The 23,545-nt window shown below is 37.8% G+C and overlaps 1 pseudogene; it reads right to left on the reverse strand.

Moving 5' to 3' along the window:
- Positions 1-3,317: 3,317 nt before the first annotated feature.
- LOC147418167 (heat shock cognate 70 kDa protein 2 pseudogene) lies at positions 3,318-4,055 on the reverse strand (annotated as a pseudogene).
- Between the last annotated feature and the right edge of the window lie 19,490 nt (positions 4,056-23,545).

A 23,545-nucleotide genomic window follows, 5' to 3' on the forward strand; every position in this document is an offset into this window, starting at 1 on the left:
ATGTAAAACTTGAGTTACTTAGATATTTTAGTGGTATACATTATTTTAGTCCCAAATTACTTAAGGAATCTAAAGTTAAGTTAGCATTCAATCAAGAAATTAAGGGTAGATCTAGCAAATGAGAAAGATGTTCTTGATAGAAGGCAAGGAATGAGATAGTTATCCAAAAACCAACTCACATTCCTTTTGTGCACAAGATAGCCTTCCTTGAAAAATGACCTAGATATGGAAGTTAATGCACGAGACTAAGAGGAAGCCAAAGAGCTCTTGGTATGATACCTCTTAAAACCCTTTACATATTGTTGGTCAACCAGGTTAGAGCACAGAGGGGTACCTCTGGTGCAATGGGGGAAGCTTGTGCCGAATGCAGATTTCTTAGAATGGCAACAACATGCCAAGCGCGTTCAGATTGGAAAACCTGGAATACATAATACTTGTTGAATGCTGATTTCTCTGAATGGTCAGCTAGATCGAGCACGTTTATGTTGACAAGGAGGATATTTGGATCTTTATGGAATGGATTTAACCTAGGTTTTGAGAGAATACAGCTGGTTTGTAAAGGTTTTTAAGATGGGGTCAATACTAGGAGTTTCTTGAGAAAATTGAGTAGCAAGTAATTAGTAATACTAAAGTAAGGAATTATGTAATCTTCAACCAGATTGTATCCTTGAAACTAGAAAGAACTCTTAAAGTAACCAGGAACACTTGGTAAAGTTGGAAGACTATTCCACCGAAGATTCCGCTTAGAAAGATGAAACCTCTTTTCTTAACGACTTTCCCAATTGTGGTTGGGATGAGGGCATCTCAAATTCTTAAGTTGGGGTGATTGTAACGTCTCCACTTTCTACCTGCAGGGAAACGAACTCAAAGCTTTAGAAGAAAGAATTGGACGTACAAAGAGGTAAAACATTATTTCAAAAGCAATTAAAATTGGTATTTTTAAAATCTAAAGCACAACAAACTTATAGCTAGGAACTCTCAGAACTGAATTCGAGTAAAAACTAACACCGCTATCCTTTCTGAAAGATTCACTGCCACTTTAAATATATAAATAATTGGATGGTTTTTAGTAATCATTAAATATTAGGACTTTCATTATAACCCTTATATATTTTTCCATATATTTAGTAAAATAGAAAAAAATAGCATAGAAAATTAGCAGGCTTCATTTTCAGGGTAGGCAGGTACTAGAAGAGACTATTTGGACGTCCCAGGGACTGTTAGCAGCACGGGGCACCATCTTGAGCTTGGGGGCTGCTTGAGCTGCAAGTTGCTACCAGATTCAATCCGAGTGAGCTTGTGTGTGACAAAAAAACTATAAATAGGATCTCATTTTCACTCATACTCAGAGACCTGGCCAAAAATTTCATGTGCAAGAGAGATACTTCACGGAAATCATTAAGAATGAAAAATCTAAGTGATTAAGCGAGTTAATTAGCAATTTAGATCTAATTTTTTCTTAATTAAGAAAATTAAATTATTCTCTACTATTAAACACTCTATTATACATTATTGATCTACTGATTACTTAATCTTGATGAAGATTAATAATCTACTTAATTACTATACCTAATAATGGCTTAAAATTGATTAACCTTTTGACCTTAATTAATGAGAATTATATTAACGAAGCTTAGTTGGCTCTACGATATTTATCAAAGCTTAATCATAATGTTAATAATCTAGAAAAACTATATCATAATTTTTTGAATTTTTTTTTGTAGACAAAAATTAACTATTTTTAGCTATAAAACTAATGGAACATTTAGTAAAACAACTTAACAAATAACAAGGTAATTATTAGTGCTAGAGAACATTGTTAAGAACACACAAAAAAATTTCTCACTAACAAAAAGTTAATCTAGATATACAATTAAGTCAAAATAGACTAGTTTTAGTTAATCAACTTAGATAACTGTAAGATAATTATCAACGTTATTAAGCATCATAAATAAGCCGTGATAATTAGCTTTTGGTCAGAAAGATAATCTAGCTTTTTAATTAAGCCAAAATATTCTTCTTTTTTAAAAAAGAAAAGGAGAAAATTAGCTATTCAAGTTAGATAATGATAATTATCAGAATTAGTAAAGATCATAAGTAAGTTGTGATAATCAGCTTATGGTTAAAAGTTAATCTCAATATTTAATTGAGCCAAAACAGATTGATTTTAATAAAAAATAAAAGGAGAAAATTAGCTAATCAAGTTAGATCACTATAATATAATTATCAGAGTTAATAATCATCATAAGTAAGTCGTGATAAGTAGCTTATGGTCAAAAAGTTAATCTAGCTATTTAATTAAGACAAAACAAATTGATTTTAGTTAAAAAAGAGAAAATTTATATAATCAATCTAAATAATTATGAGATACTCATCAGAGTTAGTAAATAACATAAGTAAGCTGTGATAAATAGCTTAGGGTCAAAAAGTTAATCTAGCTATCTAATTAAGCAAAAACAAACTTATTTTAGCTAAAAATTAAAAGAAAAAAAAGATAACTAACTTGGATAACTATAATATAATTACCAGAGCTAAAAATAAATATTATTTAATTGGGTATGTATAATATGCTTTAATTGGGTGTATCATACAACAACCCAAATCAAAAAGATGTAGTATATGGTGCCACATTAGCATAACCACGGCATTTGCGAACCTTTCACCATTGTGGCCATCTTTTTTGAAAGGTTTCCCTTGAGTTCACCTCAAAGGTAAACTCTAAATTCCCAATATATGTATATATATATATATATATATATTAATTAATTAATTAATTAATTAATTAACAAATATATATATTGTGGTGTACACGGGATTAGACTAAACCAAACTGAGTGTGCCTCCCTCGCATCCGGCACCTCCTTATATTATAACCATCAAGTAGTTACAGCCATAACATGTCCGACCACACTAGGTGGCCGGACTCTACCTACACGACCACAGGGAGAAAAAAAAGATGGACATCTTTTTTACAATTTGGGCTGAGAATGGTCTCGACAAAAGAGGGATCAACTCGAGCGCCTCATCCGAGGGGAGTGATCATACAATGGCTTCGGGGCTAAGGGACTGAGCTTGGGGGCTAGACTCGTCATCATGCCGATCATTATCAAGGCATGGATCTTGAACATCTCGCTTATGCAAACATCAGGTGGCTATCCTGATGTAATGGACAAGACGAGGAAGGACAGGGGGATGCATCATAATAACAAGTATGTGATCTTTTTACGACTTACATCTTTTCCAAAAGGGGTTTGGTGCGTGTGATTCCATTCTTTATTGAACACAAAGTAATGCTAAGAGCTAGATCCAACAAATGTTTAAAGAAACATTTGCGAAAACACCAAACTGAACATGATCAAAACTAAGAAAAAAAATGAGGAGAAGATAATGAGCTGGGGGTTTGTTGTGTTGCGAGGAATCAATACTGTCATCACACCTCCAGCAGTCTCCAGACCAAGGGACAACAGGGTCACATCAAGCATCAATAGATCTTGCACCTTCTCATTACCCTCACCACTAAGTATAGCAGCTTGAATGGCACCACCATATGCCACTGCTTCATGAGGATTAATGCTCTTGCAAAGCTCCTTGCCATTAAAGAAGTCGTGAAGAAGCTATTGAACTTGGGAATTTTGGTTGAGCCTCCCACAAGGACAACATCATGGATAGAGCTCTTGTCCATTTTGGCATCCTTAAGCACTTCTCAACGGGCTCCATACACTTTCTAAACAAATCCATGTTCAACTCCTCAAACCTGGCTCTAGTAATGGTTGAATAGAACTCAATTCCTTCATACAAGGAGTCAATTTCAATGGTTGTCTGAGCAGTGGATGGCAAGGTCCTCTTGGCCCGTTCACAAGAAGTTCTCAGCCTGCGGAGAGCCCTGGGATTTCCAGTAATGTCTTTCTTATATTTCTGCTTGAACTCCTGAACAAAGTGATTGGCCACATTCTTGAATTGCTCTTCTCCTTCAAAGTAGCAATGTCCTTCGAGCTTATATTCTGGGGGTAGAAAGGGCGAGCACGCTCCATTTTGTAATTGGTGACAGAAGACATGGTCGTCTTGGGCGTGCCCTTCTTCGTCTTCTTCTATGCAAGGGCGGGGGGGGGGGGGGGGGGGGGGGGGGGGGGGGGGGGGGGCAAGAGAAGATTCTCCGGTAGCCATGGCGAGAAGATGAAGCTCGAGATCTGACTATGGAAGTAGTTGGTGTGCGCGATGGCGGCCGATGTAGCAGAGGTACAAGGACGATGAAGGTTGACTCTCAAGGGACGTGAGAGTGTTGTTTCCTGAGCGTGAGAAAGACCTATATGTGCAGGTTCTGCAGGGTGATCAGGGCAGTGCAAAGCAGCTGTAATAAACTCGGGAATTGGATGATTGTGAAGGTAAGACTAAGGTGAACGCCATGGTTGATGTAGCGTGCAACAAGAAGTGAAAGAATAAGAGATCAAGAAATGTTGCCCGTCTCCTCCACCAATGTGGTGTACACGGGATTAGACTGAACCAAATTGAGTGTGCCTCCCTCGCATCTAGCACCTCCTTATATTATAACCATCAAGAAGTTACAACCATAACATGTCCGACCACACTAGGTGGCCGGACTCTACCTACACGACCACACACCACAATATATATCATTTAGCTAATGAGCTTTGAATTAGAAATAAATTTTATTTTAGTAAAACATAATAAGTTTAAATTTTTGTTTAAAGTGTGATATTTAGAAATAGTGTAGCAAATAGAAAATATGGTTAATATATCTCGTGTAGAGTTTTATCACTTTTGGAAGTAAGTTAGTTAGAGTAGATTTAGTGATTGCTTAACATGTGTAGAAAACAATCCCACTTGGAAGTGATTTGATTTAACTTTAATCAGTAGTTACTTCTTTGCATAGATCCAAGCTCATACTTCAAAGTAACTTAGGCAGATTTAGTTTGTGGTTACTTCTTTTTGTAGAGCCATGTTCACACTTAAATGTAACTTAGGTATGTATAGTTCATGGTTTCCTATCATATCTAGAGCGATGCTCACACTGTAGGTGATTTGGGTAGGTGGAATAGTAATCTATTGCTTTGTGTAGATTTTGACTCACGTTTGGAAGTAATTTAGGTAGGGTAAATAGAAATTACTTGTCAAGTGTAGATTTTAACTCACTCCTAAAGGTCCTTTTAGTAGGTTAGGAGATTGCTTGCCATATGTAGAGTTTACTCACACTTGAAGGCTATATAGATATAAATTAGGTGATTCCTTGTCTTGTGCATAGTGAAAGATTACACTGAAGATGAATTTCTAAGATTTAAATAACAATATATTATGAAATGAAATTCAAGAACAAAGATTTAAAATTTAGTAAATGATAGAATTGTTAATGACTATGTTTGTGGACATTGTAAATAGTTGTTGTTTTTTAAATAAGATAGTAATGGTAATGCTTTAATTGTTATATAGAATACCAAAGATTTATATAGATTGAAATTAATTTGAGCTATAATGTTGATAGATAGTCTTGTTGATCTTCACTTTACAATATGGTGAAAGGATATGAGTGCAACTGCATAGATGAATTGATAGCAAGAAAGACCTCATCGAGGTTGATGTGTAAATCTTGTGGCCATAAATTTAGTGGGAATGCACACAGGATAAAATAACATGTGTTCCAAATTCTTGGAAGTGTTCTAGCTTGTTAAAAAACTCCCAAAGGTATCTAGGAATATACTTGTCAACTTTTGAAGATGAAGTAAGCCTGCCCACATGTGCACAATGCTCCCCCCCCCCCCCTACTATTGCATACAAACAAGGGTCTCATGGCTCAAACCCCACACCTTCCACTTCTCATTTAAAAGGATGTGGTGTAGCATCGGTTGGTGATCAATAGATGCATAGTGGTTCTGCTTTCCATCAAGCATTTGACAAGCAATGGTTGCTTGGGCTACATCTCAAGTAGACCCAACCTTTCGTCACATGCGGAATCCCCTTTACTATAATCCGTAATCCTATCTTCAAGGATTCTTTGATGAGCACAACAAAAAAAGTTTATGTGGCACCTGATTACAACAAGATGTGTAAAAAATATCTAGATAAAGTGAAATCTTCATCAGAGAGTATTTTGAAGCTCACAATCTTAAGTATATGCCACAATATGGATGGACAAGTTGTCAAAAAAAACCTTGATAAATGTGATGTTCATTTGTTTGAGGGGATCCATTTTCATTGAAGCAATTGATACATCATTGAACAAAAAACAAGCAAATTTCTAGTAGTAGGCATATATGAGCATGCAATTCAAAAAGCTGGTGGGCCCAAAAATGTTACTACCATTATCACATACAATGCATGTAACTACAAAGGTATAGGGCGGCATGCAATAAAAAACAAGTATCCTAAGCTTGCCCGGGTTCCATGTGTTGCCCACACTTTGAATTTTCTTCTTAAAGACTTTGGAAAAGTGTTATCAATGAGAGAATTACTAGACGCTAATCATGTCATCAAGTTCATCAGAAAGCATGCTTTTACTTTTTCTCTATATAGAACTAAATCACTCGGCAAGAATTTGAAGATCTTTTGTGGTGAGATGTGGTTTGCAACTATGTACTATGTTCTTGAAATGTTGCAGCAAGTTAAGTCAACCCTTTGTGAAACAGTCACACAGACAAAAGATGGGATATTTGGATTTCCAAGTATCCCCTCTATGATCTCGCAACCACCAAGGGCTTTCAGCTTGTGAACTCTCCAATGTTCTAGAGAAATGTGGAAAAGTTTGTCACTATTAGAGCCTTTTGTACATCTAGTGTGCTTAGTTGATAAAGATGTGTTCATATTTGGGCAGGTCTATTGATACATGTGTGAGGCTATTTGCAAGCTAAAGGAGAGTACATATTTTACAGCACGAGAGAAAAACATGATGATGTTGAGAAACATTGGGATTAATTACACAACCCTTTACATGGGTCAGGGCAGGCTTTGTGTTGGATCCAAAGTTTCAAATGCACAATCAATCTGCTAATAATGAGGTAATCAATAACTTTAAGAATGTGTATGCATAGTTTTTAGGTTTCTTACACACAAAAGACAACCTACACCAATAGAGAAGGAATGTTTGGGATCGATGGCACATAGATGCAATTAAGACATTGAGTGCACCTATTTGGTGGAAAGAATATAAAGGGGAGAAACTGGGCCTACATCACGTGGCTATCAGGGTCTTGTCTCAGTGGTCGCCTCTAGTGGAAGTTGTGAGCAAGATTGCTCTTCTTGAGTCTTTTGTGCACACTAAGAAAAAAAATCGATGGACTGTTAAACAGGTTGCAGACTTAGTGCATGTCTTTTGAAATATATGACTAATGCACAAGTCAGCAAAGATAGCTGCATGAGATATAGAGTAGAGCTTTGGATGTTTTCAAAACCCACAAAGAAATTTGCAGGTTAAGCCCACATTGAGTGTAATTTGGAAGATCTGGATTCAAACTATTCAGATGTGGAGGAAGTGGATAATATGGTGTCTTTGATTGATGCTTCAAATGATGTATAAGCACTCCAATTTTTGTAATGATCAACACTTTTGTGTATGATGGTTCAGTCCCATGACCATTTTTGTAATGATTACAAAGCTATTTGTGGGTGATAATTCTTGAGTCCGGATCGCTTCCGATTGAGGTCTTGGGCATGCAAAGGGTTGTGGAGTATATGCTTAAGACACAATGTAGCCCTTTGAATCGACTTCCTAGAATCGCATATGAAGCAAGTCAAAAGGTCCAAAAGACATGCAAGAGCAAAATACTAAGTTCGGGGTGGATGCTTGACATCAAGAAATAATTTGGAAGATGGGATGCATGTCACTTCGTCAAGGATGCGTCGATTGACTCCCAAGTTAATGAGGCCTTCTTACAACGCCAATGTATCATGGCTTGGGATAAATCCGGAGGTTCTTGCTTCAGCCATTACACCACACACGCTGCCCCAAACTACAAATCTCTCTTCTTCTCTAAACGAGGTAACCGAACCCATCCCTACATCCTTGAGCCCATCCCATTGAGTGTGATCCACACCATTGCCCCCATTCGTCTTAGCTCCCATTCTACACTGCAAGACAGGACGTCGTGGCACTAGCGAGGAGTCTCATTGACTTTGCACCTTATGCCCTCGTCAAGTGCGAGAGAGTGAGTACCACACACTACTTGAGTGCTCAGCTTTTGAGCACATTAGGTCCTCTTTTTCCCTACATACCTTCCTCTCCCAACCACGATGTGGACTCTTTATTGCGACGCTCATTTCAGCCATTTTTGAGCATCGAGAGTCACTTATGACCTGCACTCACACCACGTGACATGTTCATTTGGTCCCATAGGTCATATTTGACCTTCGAGGACGATAATAGAACTATCTATCTGTGTGTGTGTGTGTGTGTGACATCAAGTAAATTTATTAATTTGGTTATTTATGAAGAGTGGGCTTTTACAAAAAGAGTCCTTTGCATCAAAAATATCTAGCTTATATCTTGGTTATTACAAAGAGTGGGCTTTTACAAAAAGAGTCATTTGCATCAAAAAGTTCTAGCTTATATCTTGGGTGTAATCTCCCATAGGCAAAAAGCATATGTTCCCATGGATCCACTTGTCCCTGCTTCCAATATATCCTCTTCCAAGGGACCAGACATTCTTGCTAATTTTTGCTTCAATCCAACATTCTTAGCTTCAAGTTCCTTTCAAAGAGCATGCAATGATTGTGCAGTCTCTCCTTGGCTAGCCACTTCTATGCCTTGAGTAGCCATATGCTCAAGAACTTATATCTCTTTGGGGAGATATGTGAAATCCCTTCTTGCATGGAGGCTCTCCTTCATTTGCTTCTTGAGCTCGAACTTGTTTTACTAAGAACTCCTTGCCAACTCCTCCCATACTAGGTCTATCATTCCAATCTACTTTGCACCTTGAAACTTAATAATATTAGCGTTACTACACAAAGTAAATGGCTATCTGGTTGTTGTTTGGGTTTTGCATGTACACTTGTAAGAATTTTCCATGCATATGCTACACCAATATCACATGATGTAGGTCAAATATCTTTAAAAAAGGGTATCCCTTTGTGCTACCATTGGCTCTAAAAAGTGTGTGCCATGAAAAATGGTTTGGATACAACTTCTTGCATTCCTTGTTTCTCAATGTCTCTCCATCATGGTCTGACTCGTCCTGTTGAGACTGTGCCAAACCTCTTAAATCACATTTAGCAACACAAATCTCCTCCTCTTTGTAGATTTGTTGTGCTAGTTTATGGTTAAGATAGGGATTTCCATTTTCATTTTACTTATGCACCTAAGGTGATATGTCATCATGCTCAGATGGTATGTCATTGTGCTAAAGTGGTATGTCCTCATACTGAGGTATGTTTTCCATCTATACATAGCAAGAAGCATATGTTAGAGACATAAAATGTACATGCCCTTTAGAAATGTTTTGAAAACTGAACTTGAAATAATTTAAAGCTTGGGCTTGAATATTTTTTAAGATCCAACTTGGAAAGGCATTACACAGTTGAAAAAATGGCACAAAACTTCTGATTAATTGATCATTCAATCATTGATTGGCCACAGGCTATAGTAAGCTACAATATTGTATTAAACATTATGAGCTCCATTCATACAAAGTGATAAATCTTATTTCTTACGCCTATTAAAGGGATTCCCTTCTTTTCCTTGGGCAATATGATGTAGCACATTGCACAAAAATCTTGTTTCTCACATTCAGAAGGCTATGGAATAAACAAAATCAAGAATTTAAGAATCTAACACATACTATATACATCAAAGGCTTTAGTGAAAGGAGGGGGTGTTTAACCAATTCAACGTATAGGCACCCACCTACCCGGACACCACATTTTTACTATAGATGTCCATCGTGGTGACCCGCTAACATTGGCATCATTTCCAAGGAATGATCTTAGATGGTGAATGACCTATGCATATTTTGAGATTTGTTTTCCAACAGTTAGTCTTTCCATTCCATTTACACTAGCAACAACGTAGCTAAACGGGGGTTTAGTACTTGATAGCGTCTAGAATTTGAAGACTTGCTAGATCTATCTTTTGAGAGGTAAAGAGATTTGTGATCAAAAGCATTTCATTCTTCAATTTTCTCATTACTTTCAGAGTGTTCTTCCATTTTTCATTACAACTTTTGATTGCACTATTTTGTTTATTTTTTATCATACTTTCTTTCCAACACATAGGAGTAGGGTAACTAGAAACCATCACCATAAAATTGGGCTGAAATATAAGGGGAAAAAGGGTTGAAAATCATATTTTGGCAAAAACAATCATAACTCTTAATATTTTGGAAATTTGATAGTAGAGACATATCTATGTACCTCAGAGGCCTTTTTTGTAGAAAAGTTTTCAGTGACACCCTATATCAATTGAATATTTCTTTGAGAAAGTTTGATTGCAAAAATTTCAAAAAATACATCAAAATTGATTGATAGGGCAAAAGACGCAAAAATAGGGGTTTCATACACAAAATCATAGCATATCTTGAGATTTTGATATCCAAATTGCAAAAGACCAAGTGGACCAATTAGAGAGACTAAATGTTTGGCAACTATGAAAATTGCAGATTCATCGATGGTGGAACATGGATCATGATGTATATACCTTTGAGATAGAATTGGGCAAAACTACTGACTTACAACAATTGATAGCAAAATTTGGGATCAAACTGATCTCAAAAAGACACTCAAATCAAGGAAATTAGAGAAAAACACTCAAGGTAGTCTATCTGACCAAAATTTGGGTGTTTTATACATTTTTATTATACAAGTTCAAAAAGTTTTGGGGAATAGCTTTAAAATAGCATAGACTACCAAGTGACCAGGTTTCATGTCAAAATGAGGCCAAACATGGATCGTGATCCATATACCTCATCATAGATTTTGATTGAAATTTAAACAGTAGGTAGCTGAGACTTAGACAAAAACTTTTTCCAAAAGCGACATGATCTGCAAAGAAGTTGAAAAAAATGGTCAAAAGAGCCAAAATTAGAGGATAGTCAAAAATTGCCAATGCAGACCCAAAAATTCACTTTTGGTTAACTAAAACTGATCCAAATCTAAAAAGATTTTGGGGATAGCTTAGAAATACCTTCATCCATATGTGGTTCAATTTTGGGGTCAAAATCTCTCCAAACATGGATTGCAATCCATGACATACCTTTCCCAAATTTTTGAGCCAAAACCTAGCCACTTTGATCTACATGTAATTTCTAGCCTAATCCCAAAGTTCTATCTCATTTGGACATCAAAACCTAAGTCAAAATCCCAAAATTGTCTAAGTACTCTAGAAAGTGCAAAAATTGACCTAATTTTCAATCTAGAGGTCCAAACCCAAAAGGTTTCATACCATAGCATCTAGTAATCATGTTGATCCTAATGGTACCAAGAAAAGGCAATTTGGCCTCAAAACATGGATCATGCTTCATGTACCCATGGTGACAGCTTGACCTAAAAGTTTCCCAGACTGTAGTGCATATACAAGGAAACAAATCCCCAAGTCCATTTCTGGAAAGAATTGAGAAAAATTGGGTCAAAAGACATCAATACACGTGGCAGATTGAAAACTGCAAATCAGGCCTAGGGTTGGGCATTTAACCTATCAAAAAAATTCCAAATCCAAAAAGATTTGAGATATGGCTTGTAGGCATAGAGTATAGCAAGCTCCCCAGAGATCAAGTCCATATGTGGTAAAACATGGATCGTGATCCATATACCCCAACCTCAGAAACTGATGAAAACGGTACAAAGCCTATAGATGACCTTGTCTAGCTACTGTGAAAATTTGAAGTCAAAATTTCATAGGGGTTCATGGATTTCAATCCATGCACCTCTTCATAGTGGGGGTATCTGAGTAGATGAGCCTATAGATGTACTTGACTACATCTTATATCTCTAGTTTGAGCTAAAAGTACCCTCAGGAGACCAAGATACAACAAAAGTTCCCGTATCCTAGTCTTGAGACTATTTTGAGTGTTGTTTCAAGTGAAATTTACCAAAAAAAATTCTCTAACTTCTGATTCACAACTCCAAACTGAGTTAGGTAAAGCCAAGTAAAATCTTGCAAGCAATAGGACCAAAGGGTAACCAAACCAATTTTCATAGACCAAAGGGTCACAAAGAATTGATATTTGAGAGACTGACAAAAAGGGATAAGTTGCACTAAGCCAAGGTGGGCTTGTCAAACATTGTATTGAGAGTTTTGAGTGGGCTTTAACCATGAAAAATCATATATCCACCACTAGGGTTTTCTACTCAACTCAGAGATATGCAAACTACAAGAAATGTTGCAACACTGTTGATAGTGGGATTGAGAGAAAACATAGAGATGTATCAAACATACAACACCACACCTCAAGGTGTGGCTCATAAATCTTTGAAAATTTATTTTAAGCCTCATTGGAAACAACACTAGCCATTATACACCTCAACTCAAATGTGTGTACCTTAGGAATAGGAGAGTGAAAATTGATGGAGACCTGGAGGAGAAGCATCCACTCGTCAACAAACCCAATGTAAGATTCATCAAAAGCAATGAAGCCATGAGAATTCTAATGGATCACTCTCATGAGGGCTTGTATAGATTCTCAAACAAGGATCAGCATAACTCCTACAGGTGTGTAGAACCCAATGCTGGAGATTTGACATACCATAAGAACCTCTATGCATTCACATATACAGATGTCCAAGGAGTGAAAGGTTTGATGGTCAATAAGTATGGATGAATTGCAAACTTGGTGATCCAATTATCCTAGAACAATATACATATAAGGGTATTCCGATCTCAACGTACTTCTAGTGGAGTTTTAGATGTAGATTTCCAAAGATGATGCCAGGGCATATATCAGGGAGGATTCCACCAAGAGATGTCTTTGCAAGAGACCCCAAATTGGCCAGATGGGTGATTGAACCACAACAACTAAGACCATCTCAAGTGACCAAATGTGTCAAGACAAAATAACATGGGTCAAGACAAAGTAAAATGGGCAAGAGGAGCCACCATGCCATGGCTCCCCTGATGATGATCTGGCTAGAGAAGACTCTGGAATATGGTGCATCATGTAAGAATCCAAAGGCTGCATGCCAAGACGATTGAATAGTGGGGTGCTCTCAACCACAAAGCAAGGTGGTTGCATGCCAACCGTATGCACCATAATTAAGAGAGAACAATGACACTACACCACCACATAGACAACTAGAGGGAAATCACAATAATAATCACACCAAAATGAGAAACAAAAAAGTTAATATGTAGAAGAGAATTACCTCGATCCGACCACCAAGATATTACCATAACCATAAGCTCCATGATAGAGGACCACAATGCGATGATGAATAGCCATCTCTGATGCACGACAAAATCTCTCAGCCCAGCCAATGGTATCTCCTGCAAGAGGTTTCAAAAGTCACAATAAAAAACACACAACAAAAATCGACAAGTATTGTATAAAGTTATGATTGAAGCAAAAACGTGCCATAGTGTAAGGTCTCTGACCCCGCCAAAAAGAGCACCATTGTACCATAGAATGAACATAATGGAAAAAGTTACTATTTTTAGCAGTTCTCCAAATTCTGTCAGTGCCATGATGGTTAGAATGTTATAAAGCTTCAAAATGTGAATTAAAATAAATTTTGTGAAAATTTCCAAAAATAGTAAGTTTTTGGTCGCCCGACCCGTCCAGTTTTGACCGTCTCGAAAAGCTGCACCCGTAGCCCGAATTTGAGAAAAATGCATCTTTGAACCCTAAGGGCTGCTAAATATAGCAGGTACTCAGAAAAATACACCTTAGTTAGAGCTTAGTATAGAAATTTATCGCATCAAATTCCGACTCGTATGGCCCGTTTTAGCCTAAAACCAATTTTTCCTAATGATGTGCGAGGAGGCACCGGGGCTCGAGGCTGTGTGGGAACAGGTTCCAGGCCACTCACAGGCTGCTTTAGCAGCTAGGAGGCGCCCTCTCTTCTTGTGGGAGTTGTGGGAGAGTTTCCAAGCTTGAGAGTAAGTGTGAGAGTCAGTTAAACTAGCTAATTGGACACTTGGTGGGCATGCAGCTGGACTTGTCATGCATAAGTGGAGTAGCTCTCAGATGCAAATAGCAAGCCAGGTCTATTTTCAGCATGGAGAGGCCTATTTAAGAGTGTTCTCACACACACACACACACTTACACACACACACACACACACACACAGATGCTCACACACCCACTCAGTACACACACACACACTTACACACACACCTTGGGGAGGTGCTGCCGGCACACCTAGTTTTTTGGAGAAGAAGCAAAGGAGGGAGGTGCTGCCCGATTCTCGTCTTGAGAACTCCATTGGATCAAAATTCCGAGTAGATATTCAGTCCCTAATCACGGTAATATCGATTTAATTATGTTTTGCTGCAAATCTCTCTACTATTCTCTCGATCTCGTAACTATTATGCTTAATCATAGCTATATTTCTCAATAGCTGCTCTCTAATTCTCCATATCATTAGTCTATTATATAATTCTTAATCTAGTAGCTAATTATACAAGCAATTAACCTCTCTTAATTATAGATTAATGCATGATTAGTAAGCAGATATCTCCTGCTAGTCATCATAGTAGATAATTGTCAAGCAGGTAATGATGTGGGATTGGTCATTTTCATCCTATTACCACATAATTCTTGAGTAACTAAATTAGATTCAATCTATTCATAGATTAGGAAGTAATTAAGGGAAAATTAATCCATCATTAATCCACTAGGAAGGGAATATCCTCTCACCTATGCATATGGTAATTCTGCATCTCTTTACTTACTTTAGGAAGGTGTTTGAGCATGTCTAATTCACCCTCTAGAAAATTGATTAAGTAAAATCTGAAAATTCTAATTACCTAGGCCTAGTGCTTAATTTTGGAGCCAGTTCCCATAGAACAAGTAAGGTATTATCCATAAAACACTATGTCTTAAAGGAAACTTAACCATCTCGTATAGAACAAATTGTTCAATGATTCTAATCTGTCATCTTGATTGTTATGGTACTCTCGGATATTTTTTTTTTTTCTCCAAGTTTGTCAATTAGTAGTGAGTATAAAATGGCCCCGGTAAAGAGAACTTGCTTCGGTGGTGCACACGACTGCGAGGCGGGAACAAACAACGTGAACGGGAAAGGGAAAGCTCCCATGGACGACCAAGTACCGGCCATCTCACCGGCCAATGACGAGGAAATGGAGGAGGTAGGTCACATTTTCATTCAAGTTGTTTAATTTAACATTGCATACGATAAGTTAGGAAAGAACATATCCCCAACACGTTGGAGAAATCCGACGAAAACCTCGGCATTTGAATTCAAATGTATATTAAATTCTAAGTAGGAAAGAATGGTTGATGGATATACTGTTTGAAATAGGAAAGAATGTCTGCTAGGGAAAATTTAGCTCGGCATGTTCATTTCTATTTCCAATGTTGATATTAGTCCAAACCCCCTCCTGATCAGAGGGGGCAGAGTTCCTAGTTAAGGGCTCTTGAATCCATGACTATTGGTTAAGCGGTGAATACCCACAACTTGCTTTCTATGTGGTGGGAACCCACGTCTTGCTTTCTATGCGGTGGGAATGTCCATGTCGTGCTTTCTATGCGGTGGACCTACCTAGTTGTATGGGAAGCTAGGCGACATTGGGAGGAGTAAACTCTCGCTAAAGGGGGGATGTTGTACCTCCAGAACATTGGAATTTTAATGAATAAGTTTGAGTAGAATTTTTACTAGAACTCTGTCTTGGTGCCGCTTTGCAATACTGATTGAAGGGATGTCTTAACGAACCTTGTGAATCAGAATTTGATCAATGATCTTTTATGTTGAACAACCACTGTGGTAGTAATTAGGACACATAGGAAGTGTGAGTGTGGGGGTGGAAAGTGGGGGCTTGGCAGGTTGCCAATGCCTATGAGAAGGGTGGTCCCGATTGGTCGGGAACTCTCCGTCCTCATAGTGTTATAAATCGACACTAGTATTACTCATTGCCCCTAGAGCGGCGAAGTCTCAAGTGTACGTGCCTCTAAAACATGGAAAAAAAGGCACTCGAGATTTCTCTCCTCTTGGAAGGTGGGTCTTAGGATCGCTAGATAAGTTAATCACGCTTCCCCTACGAGGTGGAGCTAGATCTCGTTGCTAGCAGGATCCAACTTGACTCACCTTGTGATGAGAGATCGTCCGCTAGATGAACCCTGAACCACTTTGTTTGCTTCCGCTATAGATCTAGTGGCCACCAGGTTTACCATCAGATCCGTCGTTTGAGACAACGTGGTGGGGACCTCACACTTGGTATTAGAGCCTAGGTTTACGAACTAGAAAATAACGTTGTTTGAAACTTTTAAAATAAAGGACTGAGCATTGATGTTTCAGGAAGATGCCAAGATTGCTTACTACAAGTTTAGAACATTTGAGATAATGTATATGGAGGCGTGTCGTTCTCCAAATTACAATTTCCGTCGAAGTATGATGGAAATTTTGATGAAGGCCTTTGCTCCTCCATCAACGGGAATCCATCAAGGTTGGGAGATTATATGGAATAGTAAGGGTGGTATCTTCTACATCACTGCTACAAAATTTGAGTATTTGTCCCACTGACTTGAAGAAGCTTCGTTGGGCGCATGAATTGCGGGTTATCCAAGTTTTCTACTTCCTTGGAACTTTTGGAGAAGTTAAGGCCACTATAGATGGTGGTATCAAGACAACTTTGAACCGATGGGTCTTCGATCAAGCAAAGAATGTGATCCCTAGTGATAGAATTAAGCCTAATGCCATTCTGGACGTGTTTCCTCCAAACGAGAATCTTGTAATATTTGAGCCTATTAGCAATGTGTACAAGAAATATTACTCTGATGAGATAGTAGACTAAAGGCATTTGTCTTCAAATACTTATCACTTGTACTATTGTGCTCCTGAACAACCAAAATTTAGAATCCTTTAAGTGTTGAACCAAGCTAGATTTGTAAATACTTGGCATAAATAAACTATGGAACTCGACTTGGATAAGGAAATTTTGTCTTGAGTCTTTTATCTTGTGCTGTTAAAGTTTTAAGTTGTTATTCTAGAATGGCCTCAACCCTCTACCATCAGTGAAGTGTGAGAATTTCTTGAGATTACGGGTTGGTGTATGAATTGTCATAGATTACGCTCTTATCATAGCTCTTATATAAAAGAATTACTAAAAAAAGGAAATAAGGATTGAGTGGGAGACTGAGCATGATTCTAGTTTTTCCAATCTAAAAGGATTCCTAGTTTTTCACCTACTCTAAGGTTTCTAGAGGATTCAAAGTAGTAATGATGCCAATAAATTGCCTTAGGAGAAGTTCTTACGCAAGAAGTAAAGACCTGCAGTTTGTACTACATGGAAGCTGAGAGATCATGAAAAGAATTAATCAACTCATGATTTAGAACTCTTAGCAATTATTCATGACCTTAAGCTATGGAAACATTATCTGCTTGGGCAAATGAATTCATTGATAACGGATCACAAGAGTCTTAAGTGAGATTAGCCTGTAAGTAACAATTCCAAGTATGAGAAACTTTTGTCTGATGCTCAAAATGGATGCTGTTGAGAAATTTTCGTATAATGACAGATACCTTACCACAGAAGGAGCCTGAGCTCAAGAAGAGCATCCAAACAGAAGCTGATGATAATTCAATTGCGAGACATCCAAGGTACGTAAAGGACCTCAATGCTATAAGGAAGAGCTATCACTAAACAAACTTAAGGGTAATGTGCTGCGACACATGCACCAATATTTTTCAAGATAGCACATCAAAGTCAAGATGATTAAGATTCCGTAATGAGAAATACAATCGCTAGACATTCCTCAAATGACGTGAGAGTATGTAGGTATAGATTTTGTTCCAAGATTATCTCTACTCAAGGAGAACATGATTCAATCATGGTTGTAGTTGATATACCCACTGATAGCCGTTTTTCGGCTTTCCATAATTTCCATATTAAGCTACCTCACCCTACCAAATTCACCCAAACACTATGGCTATCCCTACCATTTCACTGTACATAGGCGTGTGTGAGTTATGGAACTTTTTCCATATCTCCTTAAAAACCCTCAGCTAGCTAGTCACTAGGCTCGTTGAGCCAAAACAAATAATAATAATAATAATATTATTATGGCCCATTTGTGTGTAAATATTGCATTATATATATGGCCTAAACATAGGGATTTTTATAATTATTCTGGTATTTTATTTAAATATTTATACTTAGGTGTGTGTTTTATTAAATCTATGTACACCTTCTTTCATCCTCTTACACCATAAGTATTTTGCCAATGTGTACATACTCTAACCTTATATTTTTTCTTTTATACAAATCACTCCCACATTTTCACCCTCACCCTCGTGAAAACAAAAAAATTGATTTCTACTCATTGGTCACGTTTATTATATTATTTACTTGCATACCTTTTCGTCTTTCACCCAAAATAATTCAAAGAGGGACCATATCATATGATTCCAATATCTTTCCATATCCATAACTCCTCCATATTTTTATTATTATTTTTACTCATTATTCTAACACCATGTGCTCATTGAGCTAAAGTCCATGAATAGTCCATACACTAGTCCCACCATGTATATATTTCTTTATTCACCAATAATCCTCCTCCATGCATGGGTCAAGGGAAACTTCGATGCTTTGTATTATAATATGACAAAGGAGGGGCTCACTCTTGGATTCATTGTACAAATTCAACAAAGGAGGGGGCCACTGAAGACTTTTTGTGAAGAAAAAACAGGTCTTTTGGTGGGATTTTTAATATCCATCTCCACTCCGAATTTGGAGCGGTGGTCAAAAGAGAAAATGTAGCACACAATCTGAATAATCACCTCAAATGTTTTCATTATTTTTGGAGCTACCAGCGGTGAGATATGATTTTTTGAGTGGACCCCAGTCTGCCCACTTTTCTCACAAGTAGCCCATAGTCTTCTCTCACCTCTTTCCACACTTCTACACACACACACACACACATTCCTCTCAATCCCTCACTCAAACCTGCACCTTCAATGGTTTCCCTCACCTTCTTCACCATTAACCTCCCCACTTACTTCCATAGCTCTCATATGAGCTCCACATGTACATACACCATCTCTATGCCTCTCTCTATTATCTCCAAAGTACAATTCCATCTTAACCCTTATATATATACATAAATTCAGCATGTGTACCATGCTTAACCTCTGCAAATCAAGAGATCTCATCAATGGAATTACCATTTTCATCGTGATAATCAACCTTGGCGGCGGTGGCGTAAAGAAGAGAAGACGAAGAAGAAGATCGATAGTCATTTTGAGAACCTACACAAGTAAGTCCAAAACTTCTTCAAGCTTCACCATCACAAGGATTTGCTCACTTCATTCAACCATCTTACTCCAACCATCCACCCCATTCTACCCATTGTAAATATATCATTAACTTTCTAGTGATTACTAACACTAACCACTAACATACTAACACAAAATAGCATTGACCTAACCATAAAAGACACCTCACCTCAAGACATGTACAAAGTAACTCTCTCTCTCTCTCTCTCTCTCTCTCTCTCTCTCCCCTTACATACTTTCACCTTATCTACCATCAATAATGCTCTCTTTTGAGCCCACACCCATGACTCAAGCAGACAAAGAAGGCCCACAATGTTTTGATATTCAAAAAAATCATAATCCTGATTTGTTAGCTTGTAAATTAGGATTTCCAATAATCTTAATGAAGAGTCTCCAACCTATAAATAGGCCCCTCTCCTTCTTGTAAAACAACCTCCAACATCTCACATAGCACCCCAACACTCTATGCGTGAGGAGAGACTTAGGTGTAGCAACCACTTGTGAGCTTCACTCTTGGTGTGAGAGAAGCCTTTAAGATACACATTGCAAGTGAGAGAGAGTGAGTTCCACAAATCTCAAAACCACTATTGTATATGCTCCTTCATCATCAATAAATTGAGGTTTGGTGCATCAAAGGCGTGATTCGACGTTCAAATCTTCGTCCTTCCATTTGTGCAATACGGTTTGGTGAATTCAAGGTGACTTGTGTATTTTGGGTTTTTATCTGTTGATCTTGATTTTAGAAAGTGTTTTAGTGTGTTTTTCATTGCCAGTTTTTTGTCCATTGTAAGAGGGTATTGTGGTGAGAGGTCTCCCACACCCTGAGACAGTGTGTGTGTGTTCTGGCAATGTTTAGCAATCACTAAGCATTGAGTGAGTTTTGTACAAGTTCTACGATAGCATCATAACGAACCATCTCCATTTGCAAGTCACAAATAAGGTATTACGCAAGATCCTTTCCTCTCTCTCTTCCCTTTGCTCTAGCTCTCTCTGGTCCATTTCATGTGTGTCTTGGTGTGAGGTTGCTTGTGTGTGTTGTGTGGTGCATCTTCTTGGTTGTGCCAAAATCTCTCTTGCGCCCTAGTTCGCATACCATAACTAGGTGGAGCCCCTATCTTGTTTGGGTTTGTTTGTGGGTTTGTTGTTGTGTTGTGCTTGTGGTTGTCCCTGCCCCAATTGAGCAGCACGGGAGCCTTGAGGGGTGTTTAGAGGTCGTCTCTCTTGTTGCCCGCCCCGGACCGCCTCAATTTTGGTGCCCCCACGGAGGAGCGATTGTGTGCTTATTGTTGTTGTATTGCATGAATGCTTGAATTTCAGCATAATCAAGTAGATTATATGAATCATGAAAACATGTATGACCGAGTTTAATTTCAAGGAAACAAAAATTGATCTAGAATATGGTTCGGATTATGCATAACATAAGAAAGGAAAAAAACATTTTCACATAAGAATCTAGAATTCATGTTGAAAGACCTTTCAAAACTTTGTGTAGTTAGTTGATGATTGTTTGGAACTAATCTTTGTGTGGTTCTAGCATTGAGAGACTATGACACGCTATACCTTTGATGATATCCCAATCTTCTTCGGAAATCCAAAAGAAGATGTTGATGATTTTCTTGCTGATTTTAGAATGGTTTGTCATATCCTTGGTAAAAGGGATGACATTGAAAAAGGGGATTTTCTATTGCTATGCCTTAGAGGCAATGCTGAGCAATGGTTTTGGAGTATGTCTTCTAAGATTGAAGATGGATATATCCAAATTTCCAAAGATTTGAAGGCCAGATTCTCTAAAGTTCCAACAACGGAGAAAGCATGGGCTTCACTACGGAGACTTCAACAACATGGTGAAGACTACTATGCTTATGAGGATATTTTTTCTCGTCAACGGGAAGGATGTGGATTTAGTTCTACATTTCCAGATTATGTAAAAATGGATCAATTTATTTCGGGTTTGTCTCCTTTCCTAAAGACTAAGGTTACTTGTAGTGGACCCTCTACCTTTGAAGAAGCAGTCACTATTGCCCGAAGGAAGTTTCACAAGTACGTCTACATCAAAAATGGTTTCCATCATGCTGGAAGAACCAACCATCATGAAAGTGTTTCTATCAAGGAGTCATGTCCTTTGCCATACTTGTCTCCTTCTACTCCGACAAATGTTGAAGAAGTTACTTACATGCCAACTGATTATTCAAGTGCTAAAGTGTGTGGCCAAGATTCAAATGTGGAATCTCTTTCTTATACCTTTATCACAAGCATGCAAAAATCGACACAAGATATCTCAAATGGCATTGATGATTCAATAATGGATACATCCAACCTTTTGGCAGAGGATCAATTTCTAGTCCGAGCAGACGAAGCTTTTGTGCAACATGACTCTATGGAGAATGAAGACCTTGAAGGTAACCTTGATCTTATGGAATGTTCTAAGAGTGTATCTTGCCTAAAAGAAGAGAGTGAAGAAGAAGATGAAATCATAGGTGGAGAGATCATAGACCACATTGATCATAAAGAGATGATTGTGTACATGGAATGCCAACTCCAAAACAAAGTAGAAGAGTGTGAGTTGAATCCAGGTGAGGATAATCTTGAAGAAGTGTTTGAGGATGTTGAAAAGCATTGGTATGACCCATGTATGTTAAGCATAGAGGAACCTATCATGCAAGAAGCTAAATTTTTCACAAAATCAAACAGTATTCCATCTACCTTTGAGGTGGTACAATGTGAGGAGTTACAACCTTGCCAAAGGGGGGGCTTAGAAGGGGATGAAGAACATGGGAGATTAGTAAAAAATAAAATCATAAAAGGAAACTATTAGAAGGGTATCATTCTCTCCAATGGTGTTTTAGTGGGTGGCTCTTCATTCATGGGACAATCTCTTAGCAAGAAAATCCAAGCTTTTGAAGTCCCAATCATCTTCACATTGGGTTTCACCTCTTCAAAGTCAACTTCTCCTCTCTTCACATATACCTTTCATCGAGGGCACCATACCTTCTTAAGTGGAGGAGGACATGAATACTTGGTGATGAACGGATGTTTCCAAACCTTCTTCATTTGGTTCTTTGGTGTATGGAGGTCGCACATTGTGAAGCTTCTTGTCTTCATCATAGATGAAAAACTTGTTAATTGCTACATGTGGATATTTCATCAATCAGTACCAAAATCTATTCTATTCCAATGTGTTGGAGGCAATAGAAACCTTCGTCTATTATCTAATTATGTGGTAAACTATTTGCAATACCTTCCAATAGCAGCTGGAAGCATGGATCAAGCTTTCCTAAATCATGAAGGCCATATAATTTTTGACTTGGTGAGCCTACCCAGGTTGAATGAATTTTATGAGCTACAGTTCAGGAATTCGCTCATACAGGCTCTTGAAGATCGTAGCAGATATATCAACTTTATACAGGAGGAAGAGCAACCAATCTTTTATATCACATTCATAGTGATAGATGCAATGATGGACAACAGTAAAATCTACAAGTTTCTTCAATCAAAATCAGTAAGTGATTCCATACCATACATCTCGCTTTGGGAAAGATATTTCAAGATCTTTGATCCTGGGGGGTGCTTATGGAAACTTTCTCGATGGAGGAGGTTTACTCCGTCACTTCATTTCATCCTGCTATTGGCTCTGAGAACCTTTCATATCACACAAGGTTTCTTAATCATACAAAGATGAAAGCAGACAAAGATAGACGTTACACAATCTACATGTTGTATGATCGGATAAATGGTACATGAATGTACCATTATCTAAGGGGGGGGCTAATGATAGCCGTTTTTCGGCTTTCCATAATTTCCATATTAAGCTACCTCACCCTACCAAATTCACCCAAACACTATGGCTATCCCTACCATTTCACTGTACATAGGCGTGTGTGAGTTATGGGACTTTTTCCATATCTCCTTAAAAACCCTCAGCTAGCTAGTCACTACGCTAGTTGAGCCAAAACAAATAATAATAATAATAATAATATTATGGCCCATTTGTGTGTAAATATTGCATTATATATATGGCCTAAACATAGGGATTTTTATAATTATTCTGGTATTTTATTTAAATATTTATACTTAGGTGTGTGTTTTATTAAATCTATGTACACCTTCTTTCATCCTCTTACACCATAAGTATTTTGCCAATGTGTACATACTCTAACCT

The sequence above is a fragment of the Adiantum capillus-veneris genome, chromosome 30, assembly GCF_014529385.1.
Source record: "Adiantum capillus-veneris isolate H3 chromosome 30, ASM1452938v2, whole genome shotgun sequence".
Taxonomy (NCBI): domain Eukaryota; kingdom Viridiplantae; phylum Streptophyta; class Polypodiopsida; order Polypodiales; family Pteridaceae; genus Adiantum; species Adiantum capillus-veneris.